The 13,376-nt window shown below is 46.0% G+C and overlaps 1 protein-coding gene and 1 long non-coding RNA gene across 12 annotated transcripts in view; both read right to left on the minus strand.

Moving 5' to 3' along the window:
* The window catches only part of STX8 (syntaxin 8), a 380,941-nt gene that overhangs the window by 218,205 nt on the left and 149,360 nt on the right, over positions 1-13,376 (minus strand).
* On the minus strand, positions 92-12,987 carry LOC144335323 (uncharacterized). The gene is made up of 4 exons (XR_013406098.1): positions 12,934-12,987; positions 8,311-9,248; positions 5,201-6,993; positions 92-1,485 (listed from the first exon to the last, which is right to left on the minus strand). It is a non-coding gene; the product is annotated as an uncharacterized LOC144335323 (long non-coding RNA).

The following is a 13,376-nucleotide window of genomic DNA, read 5'->3' on the forward strand; positions in this document are numbered from 1 at the left end:
GGGAAGGAGCTGGAACACTGCTTCTCAAACTCTCTGTGGTGCAGACCTTTTTTTTTTTTTTTTTCATTTTCAATCTGTCACAGACAAAAGCTTTTGCAAAATACAACAAAAATGATTTAATAGGAAAATTAAATTTTTTTAAAACCCACAAAATGCAAGCCCATTAACAGTATAATTGGATGTCATGGCAATACCAAATGTTATAAAAGTCTGAATTCTTATTCTCAGGGTTGTACTTACCTCATTGCAAACTGGTAACAAACAGCTCAAGGACAGGCATTTGTCTCGTAACCATGCTTTGGGTTAGGGGACTTATGTGAAGGTGAGCTGACAGAGTAAACTGTCTGAGGTGCTAAGAACTAGAGCTGATACCCAGCTGTCACAGGGTGAGACCGCTCTACCCAGGGTCAACCACAAGAACCAGTCAGGCACCCATCTGTTTGTGTCCATTTTGTATCTTCTTTCTTACCCAGTCATAAAACACAGCTTTTGATACTTGCTTTGTTTGGAAACTGATATCTGAGTTCTGCATTTTTTTTTTTTTGAGTCGGAGTTTCTCTCTTGTCATCCAGGCTGCAGTGCAGTGGCGCAATCTTGGCACACTGCAAACTCTGCCTCCCAGGTTCAAGCAATTCTCCTGCCTCAGCCTCCCGAGTAGCTAGGATTACAGGTGCCCGCCACCATGCCCAGCTAATCTTTGTATTTTTAGTAGATATGGGGTTTCATCATGTTGGCCAGGCCTGTCTCGAACTCCTGACCTCAGGTGATCCACCCACCTCAGCCTCCCAAAGGGCTGGGATTACAGGCATGAGCCACCACGCCCGGCCTGAGTTCTGCATTCCACCCCATCCCACAGCCTGAAGAAGGACAATAGGCCTCAATACACAGTTGTAACAAGGTTGGTGGACAACAGCCTCTTTTTCTAGCATCTTCAAACCTCTTTTCCTTTCTCCAGGCATCTTTCCTTCTGCCTTTAAACACATCAGCCTGGGTTCCTCTCCTTGTGTCATAACCTAATTATAAAATGGAACCTCAAGATCCTTCACTTGATGTTGACTCCCTCCCTAGTGCTCTCCTGTGTTAGTTTGCACCTTCCTTTCATTAATAAGTTCCTGGTATCTGTAGCCTCAAATAAGGTCCTAGAACCTGGCTTCTACTCTACATACTCCAGTGAACCCATCAGTGACCCTGGGACATGACTGTTACAAAAGCAGTGGCTTTTCTTCTGGATCATCTTATCCGGCTTCTTCGTGGCTTTTGAAACAGGCTGTTCGCCCAGCCTTTGAAACTCATCTACAAATCCCAAGATAACATACTAACCCATTTCCAGCTTCTATGCTGGCACCCTTTCTTCTTCTGGAGTTTTCTTTTTTTTTTTTTTTTTTTTGTGAGACGGAGTCTTGCTCTGTCGCCGAGACTGGAGTGCAGTGGCCGGATCTCGGCTCACTGCAAGCTCCGCCTCCCGGGTTTACGCCATTCTCCTGCCTCAGCCTCCCGAGTAGCTGGGACTACAGGCACCCGCCACCTCGCCCGGCTATTTTTTTGTATTTTTTAGTAGAGACGGGGTTTCACCGGGTTAGCCAGGATGGTCTCGATCTCCTGACCTCGTGATCCGCCCGTCTCGGCCTCCCAAAGTGCTGGGATTACAGGCTTGAGCCACCGCGCCCGGCCTCTTCTGGAGTTTTCTCAAGTCTTTGTCCTAGCCCCTCTTGCTTGTAACAGTAATGAGTTCTCCTGGATTTATTTACAACTTCATAATGAACCCCACTTGGGCCACTCCAGGCAGTCATTTCCCTTGAGCGCTCATTCCCCATCTCCAAGTGTCTCCGGAGCTGTGCTGATGTGGTTTCCTGTTACATTACACCCGCTTCTCAGCCCTGGTTGCACATTAAAAGCATGTGGGCTCTTGTAAGTCATACCTTACCTAGGCTTCATTCTCAGAGATCCCGACTTGATTGGACTCGGGTGAGACTGCCTTGCAAAGATGATGACATTGAGACAAAGGTAGCGTGGCTGACTCCATCCTGCTTCTAGCCTCACAGGCTGGCTGTCCTTGCTCAGTCCTGGATACAGGCCAAATTAACTATGGGAGGAATTTAGTTTGTACTTTAATTTTTTTTTTTTTTTAAGATGGAGTCTTACTCTGTCACCCAGGCTGGAGTGCAGTGGCGCCATCTCAGTTCACTGAAACCGCCACCTCCCAGGTTCAAGCAATTCTCTGCCTCGGCCTCCCGAGTAGCTGGGATTACAGGCGTGTGCCACCACGCCCAGCTAATTTTTGTATTTTTAGTAGAGACAGGATTTCACCATCTTGGCCAGGCTGGTCTTGAACTCCTGACCTCATGAGCTGCCCACCTTGGCCTCCCAAAGTGCTAGGATTACAGGCACGAGCCGCCACGCCCGGCCTGCAGTTTAATTTTTAAACCAGGATGATAATAGTTATTTCCCTAAAACAAACCCCCTCCTTGCTCAGGGACTGAAACCACCTTTGAAAAAAACTAATGAAATCCCATGAGATTAGGATGATGCGAGGGGCTTGAATTCCACTAAAATGTAGGCATAGTTAGAGGAAAACCAGCCACTGTTTTGGAGGTCACAAGATTTGTAACTATCCCAATTGTTCCGATAGATTACATCACTATTGTAGAACTCAAGATTGATCTTTTGAGATGTTTTTCAGATTTTTGCATTCTGGCAACCAACTGTCTCCACCGAGACCTGTGACTCATGACTCAGCAGGTCCTGTGGCCCCCTACCCAGAGGCTGACTCAGCGCACAAGGACTGTTTTCCACACCCCCATGTGTTCCTCTCCAGCCAATCAGCAGCGCCCATTACCTAGGCCCCTGCCTACCAAACTATCCTTGAAAACCCAAGCTTTCTGGAAAGCTGATTTGAGTCATCAATTTCTGTCTTTCTGCTTGGTTAGCTCTGCATTAAACTCTTTCTCTATTGCAGTAACGCTGTCTCAGTGAATTGGTTTTGTCCGTGTAGTGGGCAAAAAGAACATGTTGGGTGATTACACAGGTAGGGCCAAAGCTTTAGTTTTTTGGTTTTTTTTTTTTTTCATTTAATGCTAAGCCTACAAAACCATTGCCAAGGACAATGCTTCTCAAATTTAGATGCACACTGGAATCACCTAGAGGAGCTTTAAAATTACAGTTGCCTGTTTCCTACTCCCAGAAATTCTGATTTAGTTAGTGGGGTATAATAAAAAATCTATTTGTCTTTGTCCCCAGCTCCTGGCACAAAGCTCCTAAAACTCTTGCAATTTCCTTACTAATAGGAGTGTCTTTTGTTATTCATAACAAACCCCTTGTTAAGTCCGCAGTATAAACATATGTGAGTTTATGCTAAGGAGGTGAACCTCAGTGGGGCCCTAGATAACTTCAAGATGGGGACTGGTCTCCAGAAGGAACCAACCATGTGATTAGAGAGTTGGATCTTTCAGCCCCCAAATCCAACCTCTTGACTCACCTCCTTAGGTGGGTGAGTCAAACTGGAGACTGATGTCAATCACAAATGGCCAATGATGTAATCAATGCCTACGTAATGGAACCTCCACGAACACCCCTAAATGATGGGACTCAGAGAGCTTCTGAGTAGGCAAATGCATCCCTGTGCCAGAAGGGGGTCACATGCTGACTCCACGGGGACAGGAGTTCCTGCGCTCAGGACCCTTCTGGACCTTGCCCTAAGTGCCTCTTCATCAGGCTGTTCCTTGTATCCCTGATAACAAAATAGTATAGCATTTTCCTGAGTTCTGTGAGTTGTTGCAGCAAATCATCAGACTTGGCAGAAGGTTGTGGGAACCTCCAGTCTGTAGCCACGTTGGACAGAAGTACGGGTAAACTGGAGACCCAGTGCTTGCAACTGGTATCTGAAGTGAGGGCAGCCTTGTGAGATGGAGCCCTTTAACCTGTGGAGTCTGATGCTAATTAGAGCCAGAATTGAACTGGATTGTAGCACAACCAAATGATGGCAAGGAATCAAAGAAGTGGTATTGGAAAAATCCCCACATATTTGCTGTCAGGAGGGAAAAACATCTCATTGGTATAGGGTGCAGCCCAGACATTAGGATTTTAAAACTCTCAAGATGATTCGAACGTGCAGTGAAAGTTGAGAACTAACAGTAAGTACAGGATACATCCCCTTTAGGAGATGGTTCTAACGATGTGCCAGCAGAGACCATCTAAGAGGATTTATTCAAGAAATTAAGTGCAAGGGACTACTTTCTCCTCGGAAAATGCCCTTTTACCACGTTCTGTCCATTTTTCTAAAAAAAAAAAAATAGGCCAGGCACAATGGCTCACGCCTGTAATCCCAGCACTTTGGGAGGCCGAGGAGGGCAGATCACGAGTTCAGGAGATCGAGACCATCCTGGCCAACACGGTGAAACCCTGTCTCTACTAAAAATACAAAAAATTAGCTGGGCGTGGTGGCGTGTGCCTGTAGTCCCAGCTACTCAGGAGGCTGAGGCAGGAGAATGGCTTGAACCCAGGAGGCGGAGCTTGCAATGAGCCGAGATAGCACCACTGCACTCCTGCCTGGGCGACACAGTGTAACTCTGTCTCAAAAAAAAAAAGGGGGGGGTGGAGGGACATTTGAGAATTAATGCTTTCATTTTTTGCCCCCCCATTTTTCTTTCTTTTTTTTTTTTTTTTTAAGAGATGGACTCTCTGTCACCTCTGGCTGGAGTGCAGTGGCACCATCACCATTCACTGCAGCCTCAACCTCCTGGGCTCCAGCAATCCTCCCACTTCAACCTCCTTAGTAGCTGGGACTACAGACCTGTGCCATTTTTTAAATTGTTTTATAGAAATAGGCATCTCCGGGCGCCTGTAGTCCCAGCTACTCAGGAGGCTGAGGCAGGAGAATGGCATAGACCCGGGAGGCGGAGCTTGCAGTGAGCTGAGATCCAGCCACTGCACTCCAGCCTGGGCAACAGAGCGAGACTCCGTCTCAAAAAAAAAAAAAAAAAAAAAAAGAAATAGGGATCTCACTATGTTGTTCAGGCTGGTCCAGAACTCTTGGCCCCAAGTGATCCTCCTGCCTCAGCCTCCCAAAGTCCTGGGTAGAGGTATGTATCACCATGCCCAGTTCATTATTTTATTAAAAAAATTTTTTCTTAGACACAGGGTCTCACTATGTTGAGGTCACCCAAGGTGATCTCAGACTCCTGGCCTCAAGTGATCCTCCCACCTCAGCCTCCCAAGTAAGCCGGGATTGTATAGGCATAAGCCACCATTAATGGCTTTTAGAATTAATGGTTTCGAATTTACCTTATAAGAGGCCAATTAAATTCAATCACCTTTTCAACAAGGTGTGTTTTGGGGAGTGGACTACAGATCCCAGAAAATACATGGAACCGGCTAGGATTATTCAGAGGAGAAGGGTGGAAGCTGAATTTCAACAGCAAAAAGGACAACAAATGGGAGGTAGATATTAAGTATCAAGAACGCTCTATCTAAGAATTCCAACAGCTTCTTACATTGCAGGGTGAAAACCTTTCTGTTAGCAGAGTTGGTCACTGGGTCCATAAACGGTCATGGCCTCAGGATGAGGCCCCAAACTTAATCTCCACTGAGAAGACTGTATTTTTTGAGCTCATTGACCTCTATTTTGCTCTTATGGACCTGAATTTTGCTTAAAACAGGTGGTGAGAAGAGTGAGCAGAAATACATATCCAGTCTAACTGCAAAATCCTGTAAGATTCACGGAAACTTCAGAGGAAATAGGAAATTATCTGTGTAGAAATCTTTTCTTTTGACATAGGCTAACTTTGCAGTAATGGTGTAAAGGTTACCCTCATTGTCCATTTGACTAAACTACCATGGTATTGTACAGTGGCATTAAACTATCAAGAACCAATCTGCGGAACCCACTTAAACCTGTTCTGTAATATTAGTGTTGGGCTGTTTAGATGAATTAGTCACACTTCTCACAGTCTCTCTTACAACATTCTTGGTGAAAAATTAGAAAAGCATGAGCTCAATGCGTATTCTTAGATGGGTAACCCCACGGCACAGGGACCACACTCAGGAAATATTCGTTGACTGAAGGAGTCCTGGGAACTCATCAATTATACTCAACATCAGCCACCAGGGACTCAGAAATCCTTGCCCACAGCAGCTGCCCTGAACCTCTGCAGTTCTCTGAAGCCTGTGACCCCACAGCCACCTCCCTTTTTCTCAGCAGGTGTTCTCATCAATTATTTCCTCAAGGGCAAGACTCTGCCAAGTTAGTTCTCTTCCTTCCACTGGTAACCATACCTATAGGCGCCTATCAGTTCCATTCTAAATGTCCCCTCTCCGCCTCCAGGGAGGACCCTCACTTATCTGCTGCCACCGTGGCCCACCCACAGCACTCTCCTGCATCTTCACCTTCTCGGTTCTGGCCCGTTTCTTAGTCCATAGACATGCTCCAGCCTCTCCCTTCTATTAAACCAGCCCTCACGCTCATGCTTACTAAGCTTCCTTCTTCCTTTCAACACCAACTTTCTTGAGAGCTTAAGTCTACAATTCTGCCCCCACAACTTGAATCCTCCTACACTCACAACCCACTACAACTGAGCTTGAGGCGCGATTATTCCGGGGACAGTGTTCCTGCCGAGGTAATCAGTGACCTACTTGAAAATTCCAAAGGCTAATTTTCAGTCTTCAGTCTATTGATGAGAGTTTGCACTCTCGTTTTACCCAACCAGAACAGAGTCTCTCAACTTAGAGTTGTGGACGGTCATTTTCATAGGCAACATTGACGTGCATGTGTGTAAGTACATTAGCGGGTGGAAATGGAGACGAGTCCCAATGTTCTACCAGTTTCTCAGAGGGCTCTGTGACCTCGCCCAAAATGAAGAAACACAACTGGACTATTGCAATAGCCTCCTAATTCATTTCCCCGACTCGAGTCCTTGCATCTCAATCCTATACCTGTCCCTAACCTAACCTTCGCATTTTTTTGGCTGGGCACGGTGGCTCACACCTGTAATCCCAGCACTTTGGGAGGCTGAGGCGGGCAGATCACCTGAGGTTGGGTATTCGAGACCAGCCTGACCAACATGGAAAAACCTCGTCTCTACTAAAAATACAAAATTAGTCGGGCGTGATGGCGCGTGCCTGTAATCCCAGCTACTCAGGAGGCTGAGGCAGGAGAATCGCTTGAACCCGGGAGGCGGAGGTTGCGGTGAGCTGAGATCGCGCCACTGCACTCCAGCCTGGGCAACAAGAGCAAAACCCCATCTAAAAAAAAAAAAAAAAAATTTTTTTGGCAGATCATCCAGGCCAGAGCTGGCATGCCTTCTCTTGCTGTAAATAAGGCTTATAATACAATGTATCAGAACACAGCCATGCTTATGCCTTTCCTCGGTTTCCCTGGCTGCTTTATCCTTTCCCCTGCTCCTGGCTGTGAACTAGGTGTTCTTTTATTGAGGTGAAATTCGTATAACATGTAATTGGCCATTTTTAAACTGAACAAATCAGTGGCATTTAGTACATACGCAACACTGAACCACCACCACCCCTATCTATTTTCAAACTCTTCTTTCCTCACTAGGAAAGGAAACCCATACCCATTAAACAGCTGCTCCCCCATGGCTGCCTGACACGGTTTGGCTCTGTGTCCTCACCCAAACCTCATGTCAAATTGTAATCCCCACATGTTGAAGGAGGGGCCTGTTGGGAGGTGACTGAGTCGTGGGGGTGAACTTCCCCCATGCTGTTCCGATTGAGTTCCCAAAGATCTGGCTGTTTGAAAGCGGAGCACCTCCCCCTTTGTTCTCCCTTCCTCCTACTCCAGCCATGTAGGACGTGCCAGCTTTCTCCTTGTCTTCTGCCATCATTGTAAGTTCCCTGAGGCCTCCCCGAGCCATGCTTCCTGTGAAGCCTGTGGAACCATGAGCCAATCAAAACCCTTTTCTTTATAATTTACCCACACTCAGGTAGTTCTGTGTTTTTTTTTTTTTTTTTTTTTTTTGAGACAGAGTTTCACTCTTGTTGCCCAGGCTGGAGTGCAAAGGCGCGATCTCGGCTTACCGCAACCTCCGCCTCTTGGGTTCAACTAATTCTCCTGCCCCAGCCTCCCGAGTAACTGGGATTATAGGCATGCACCACCACACCTGACTAATTTTTGTATTTTTTTTAGTAGAGTCAGGGTTTCACTGTGTTGGCCAGGCTGGTCTTGAACTCCTGACCTCAGGTGATCTGCTCACCTCGGCCTCCCAAAGTGCTGGGATTACAGGCGTGAGCCACCGCGCCCGGCCAAGGCCGTCTCAGGTAGTTCTTTACAGCAATGTGAGAACACCCCCTCTCCCTAGCTCCTGGCATCACCCATCTGAGTTATGGCTCCATGGATTCGCCTGGTAGAGATATTTCATATAAATGGAATCATACGATACGTGGCCTTTTGTGTCCAGCTTCTTTCACAGGATGTTTGGCAGGATGTTTTCAAGGTTCATCCGTGTTGTTCCATGTGTCAGTATTCATTCCTATTTATGTCTGAATAATATGACATTGTACGGATAGGCCACATTCTGTTTCTGCAGCCATGGCTGCTTTTGCACTATAACTGCAATGGGGAATAGCTGCAACACAGATCACACGGCCTGGCCCGCAAAGCTTACTATCTGGCCCTTTGGTGACAAAGTTCGCTGACCCCTAGTTTACACCATCTACCTTCAGAAGTGGCGATTTTCCAAATCAGCTTGTGTTAATGGTCACTGAAGCACTGTTTAGAGAAGAAAAATACCGGAAATAAAATGTCTGTCATTAGAGGACTGGTTAAATTACAGCAAATACATACTATGTGATACCACGCAGCTCCTCAGAAGAATCAAGTAAATCTGTACGTGGTGATAAAGAAACACCCCTGGGATTAATTAGGCTAAAAAAGCAAAAGCATACAATGCCTGTTGTATATATTCCTTTCCCCTTAAAAAATAACCCATAAATAAGTGCATACGTACATATCTGGGTAAAACTTTCCCCAGAATCACAAGAAACGTTCACTTTTCATTTTGTACCTTTCTGTACTATCCGTGTAATTCCTAACCTTAAATATGCATTTCTTTATTAGCACTGTCAATAAGTGTTAGCTAAATGAGGAAACTGTGGTCTGTTTTCTTCTTTATAAGTCTGTTTTTAGAAGTAATAATGAAGAAAATGTTATTTGTTGTTGTTGTTGTTGTTGTTTGAGATGGAGTCTCTCTCTGTCGCCCAGGCTGGAATGCAGTGGCACGATCTCGGCTCACTGCAACCTCCGCCTCCCGGGTTCAAGCAATCCTCCTGCCTCAGCCTCCTGAGTAGTTGGGATTACAGTCATGCGCCACCATGCCCGGCTAATTTTTGTATTTTTAGTAGAGATGGCGTTTCACCATGTCGGTCAGGCTGGTCTCAAACTCCTGACCTTGTGATCCGCCCACCTCAGCCTCCCAAAGTGCTAGGATTACAGGTGAGAGCCACCGCGCCCAGCCAAACGTTATGTTTTTAAGGAAGAAAATTCAAAGCAAAATGCTATGTTAAAACCGGACATGAGTTATGTCTTTTTACGAGCTTTCAATTATTTTATTTTTTTACCCTTAGCAGGTCAGTGATCCTCCAAAGATAAAAGAAAAACACTGTGCCATAGGTTAGAATTTTTTCTGCCAGAAAGCTAGACGCTGCACCAGACCATCTTTTAACACACCGTCCGTGTCAGTCACGGGCTGAGTTTCGATCCTAGTTTTCTGCTGATTATTACGGAGAAGCATACCAACATCTGTCAGCCACAGGACGCTGCAAATCTTCTACTGCCACAGAGCTCACTATGGCGAGGACTTAGTCTTCAGCACACAAGTCAGCCATGACAGGTTGGTTTGTAGGGTTTATCTACGCATCCTGATGGCCTCTAAACATTTTCCAGATGTGTTGACCTCATAAAACTGCCACCTACCACAGGCTGTGAAAGAATTGCTCCAAGACCATATTTTTCCCACCCCTCAACTCTAGCAACACCTTGGGCTCCCTGGCTGGGCGACCCCCTAAGGTATGAAGCTGGGTTGGCCGTCAGTCCTGAGCCTTGACAACAGAATAACAGCAGGGCGGCCAGGCAGCAAGGCATTTTTGCATCCGCCCAGTGCTGGGAACAGACAGCATTCCTCGTTCCCTAGGGCCTAAGCTTCTGCTCTGTTTTGGGTCCCTGGCAAGATTGGAGCCCTGCCTACTTTCTCAACCAGTTTATCCTTCAACCCTCTCCCTCAGTCCCCAAAACGTGCTGCTGAAGCTCCCTATCAACAGGCAGATGATCAACGCACTACAGACACCCACTCACCCTGCCTCCAGGCCCTCTCTCTGCCTGGGGCCTTGTGTTACACCTGCCTGAAGTGCAGCGTCTGGCCTCTTCCTGTCTCTGCCTCCAGTTAGGATCTCCATTCTCCCTCGATCACGTCTTCTTTCACTGTGACACTCTGGTTTCCAGATCCTTATTCCTCTTCTCTCGAGGTCATGCCTGGCCCATTCTTGATCAACCTCTAGTTACAGAATCAGCTTTCTCATAGAAGCATTCTGGACAGGTCACTGGGGCATGGTAGATACTTGTAGTGCATTTTCTTCAAAAAGTTACACACAGATTTAACTGAGGAATCAATCCAAAACCGAGAATATCATCTTTCTCGGTGCTGCCTAGGTACAGAGCATGCCTAGGTACATACATCCTTGGTGTATCTTCCGAGGATGCAAGGATCTGACAGTCCCCTTCCCCTAAGGAGTTTGAAATTTAGTAGAGAAAAAACGAACTTCTAATAACTATAAATCATCCAAAGCAAAGTACACCACACAACACAACAGATATTAAAAGTGGGGCCGGGCGCGGTGGCTCAAGCCTGTAATCCCAGCACTTTGGGAGGCCGAGACGGGCGGATCACGAGGTCAGGAGATCGAGACCATCCTGGTTAACACGGTGAAACCCCGTCTCTACTAAAAAAAAAATACAAAAAACTAGCCGGCCGAGGTGGCGGACGCCTGTAGTCCCAGCTACTCGGGAGGCGGAGGCAGGAGAATGGCGTGAACCCGGGAGGCGGAGCTTGCAGTGAGCTGAGATCCGGCCACTGCACTCCAGCCTGGGTGACAGCGTGAGACTCCGTCTCAAAAAAAAAAAAAAAAAAAAAAAGAGATATTAAAAGTGCCACAGTGTAGAGGATGAAGAGATCATCTCCAATTGGGGAAACACAGGAAAAGATTCATGAATGAGGCAGTACCTGTGGCTGATACTGATGAATGACCAGGATTTTTATAGGGTGGGATGCAGGCCACAGTTTCTAAGAGAAAGTATATTTTTTCAAATCTTCTGTATTAAATAATGAGCAAATCTGGCCTCTTGTCAATATGTTCTTTCTAATCAGCTGGCTTTTTGTCTGCAACACTACGTTATATCATCCAACACGGTACAGAGAAATAATGTCTTCTAGGTAGGTCATCATTCAACAAAATCTCAGTAACGTCACAAAAATCTCAATACTTTAGATTTACAAAAACCTCAATAACTTATCACACAGGCTCCTGTCTGGGTTCATTCATTTTAATCATATAATACATGATGATTTATTTGTATTTATAAATTATATATACTGTTAATATCTGAAAAAATTATGTATACTGTTAATGTCTGAATGGTAAATGACATGATTCTTCTGTCATTAAGAGGTGCACCTGAAGCAAGGTGGGGGCACTCCACTTAATAATTTCACTTAATGATAATTGCTACCAACCATTCAGCTACTGAGCATGACGTGGACTTTAAACGTTACCAGCCAAAAGGTTTTCACGGTGAACAGCCAACCAAGTAAAAAATGTTCATTACAATCGATCATGATCAAAATCTCCGTGCATTAAGATGTTATCTTCAGTAACAGTTGCAAAAGAATTGCGGTACAGCATTTAGTTCTTCTAGTTAAGTGACAAACTGTACAGCTTCGCAAGTTCTGCTAAGCATGGACGACAATCTGAAATAGTCCACTGATGTCCCTCCAAGCTCAGATCCCTAGCACATATTGGAGCTAGGGACTTCAGCCCAGGCCAGAAAAAAGCTCAGTATACACATCTAAAGGCTTAGACGTCTACAGATGAGCCAATCTCAATCTCTCTTGCATGCATGTATGCAAGCACACGTACACGCATACACACACACGCACGCACACAGCTGAAACATGGCTCCAAATCTCATCCTTCATCCTGTAACTGTCTCTCTCCTCTTAAGTACGATCAGCCAACCACTAAAAAGCACCCTGTTAATTAGAGCCTAGATGATCTGTCTTTTACTCTGATACAAGGCCTACGTAGCCCCAAAATGCTGAATTCAACGTTTTGAAGGATTTCTTCTATGCTAATAAAGAACTGGGGATCGAGCGTGGTGGCTGGCACCTGTAATCTTAGCACTTTGGGAAGCCAAGGCAGGAGGATTGCTTAAGAGCTCAAGACCTGCCCAACGCCAGGCATAATGGCTCACGCCTGTAAACCCAATACTTCGGGAAGCCAAGGTGGGAGGATCACCTGAGGTCAGCAGTTTGAGACCCACCTGACCAATATGGCGAAACCCTGTCTCTACTAAAAATACAAAAATTAGCTGGGCAAGGTGGTGGGCATCTGCAGTCCCAGCTACCTGGGAGACTGAGGCAGGAGAATTGCTTGAACCCAGGAGGCAGAGGTTGCAGTGAGCCAAGATCGTGCCACTGTACTGCCTGGTTCACAGAGGAAAACTCCATCTCGAAAACAATAAATAAATAAAAATAAAAACTAAAGACCTGCCTGGGCAACATAGTGAGACCTTGTCTCTAGTAAAAATTTAAAAAATTAGCCAGGCATGGTGGCACATGCCTGTGGTCTTAGCTACTCAGGAGGCTAAGGTGGGAGGATCACTTGAGCCTGGGAGATAGAGGCTGCAGTGACCTTACGATTGTGCCACTGCACTCCAGTCTGGGTGACAGCGCGAGACCGTCTCAAAAAATAAAGTAAAATAAAAAATGGCGGTGGTAAATTTTATCCTCTGAAGATTTTCAGAGGTTTTACACTGAGCAAACAAAATAATTCAATATAAGTTATATCTAGTAAGAGACACATCTAGTATTACCAGTGTATCTCTTACTGGTTAAGAGATAGGCTGGGCGCAGTGGCTCACGCCTGTAATCCCAGCACTTTGGGAGGTCAAGGCGGTTGGATCACGAAGTCAGGAGATGGAGACCATCCTGGCTAACATGGTGAAACCCTGTCTCTACTAAAAAAAATACAAAAAATTAGCCAGGCATGGTGGTGGGTGCCTGTAGTCCCAGCTACTCGGGAGGCTGCGGCAGGAGAATGGCATGAACCTGGGAGGCAGAGGTGGAAGTGAGCCAAGATCGCACCACTGCACTCCA

This window comes from Macaca mulatta, chromosome 16 (assembly GCF_049350105.2).
Source record: "Macaca mulatta isolate MMU2019108-1 chromosome 16, T2T-MMU8v2.0, whole genome shotgun sequence".
Taxonomy (NCBI): Eukaryota; Metazoa; Chordata; class Mammalia; order Primates; family Cercopithecidae; genus Macaca; species Macaca mulatta.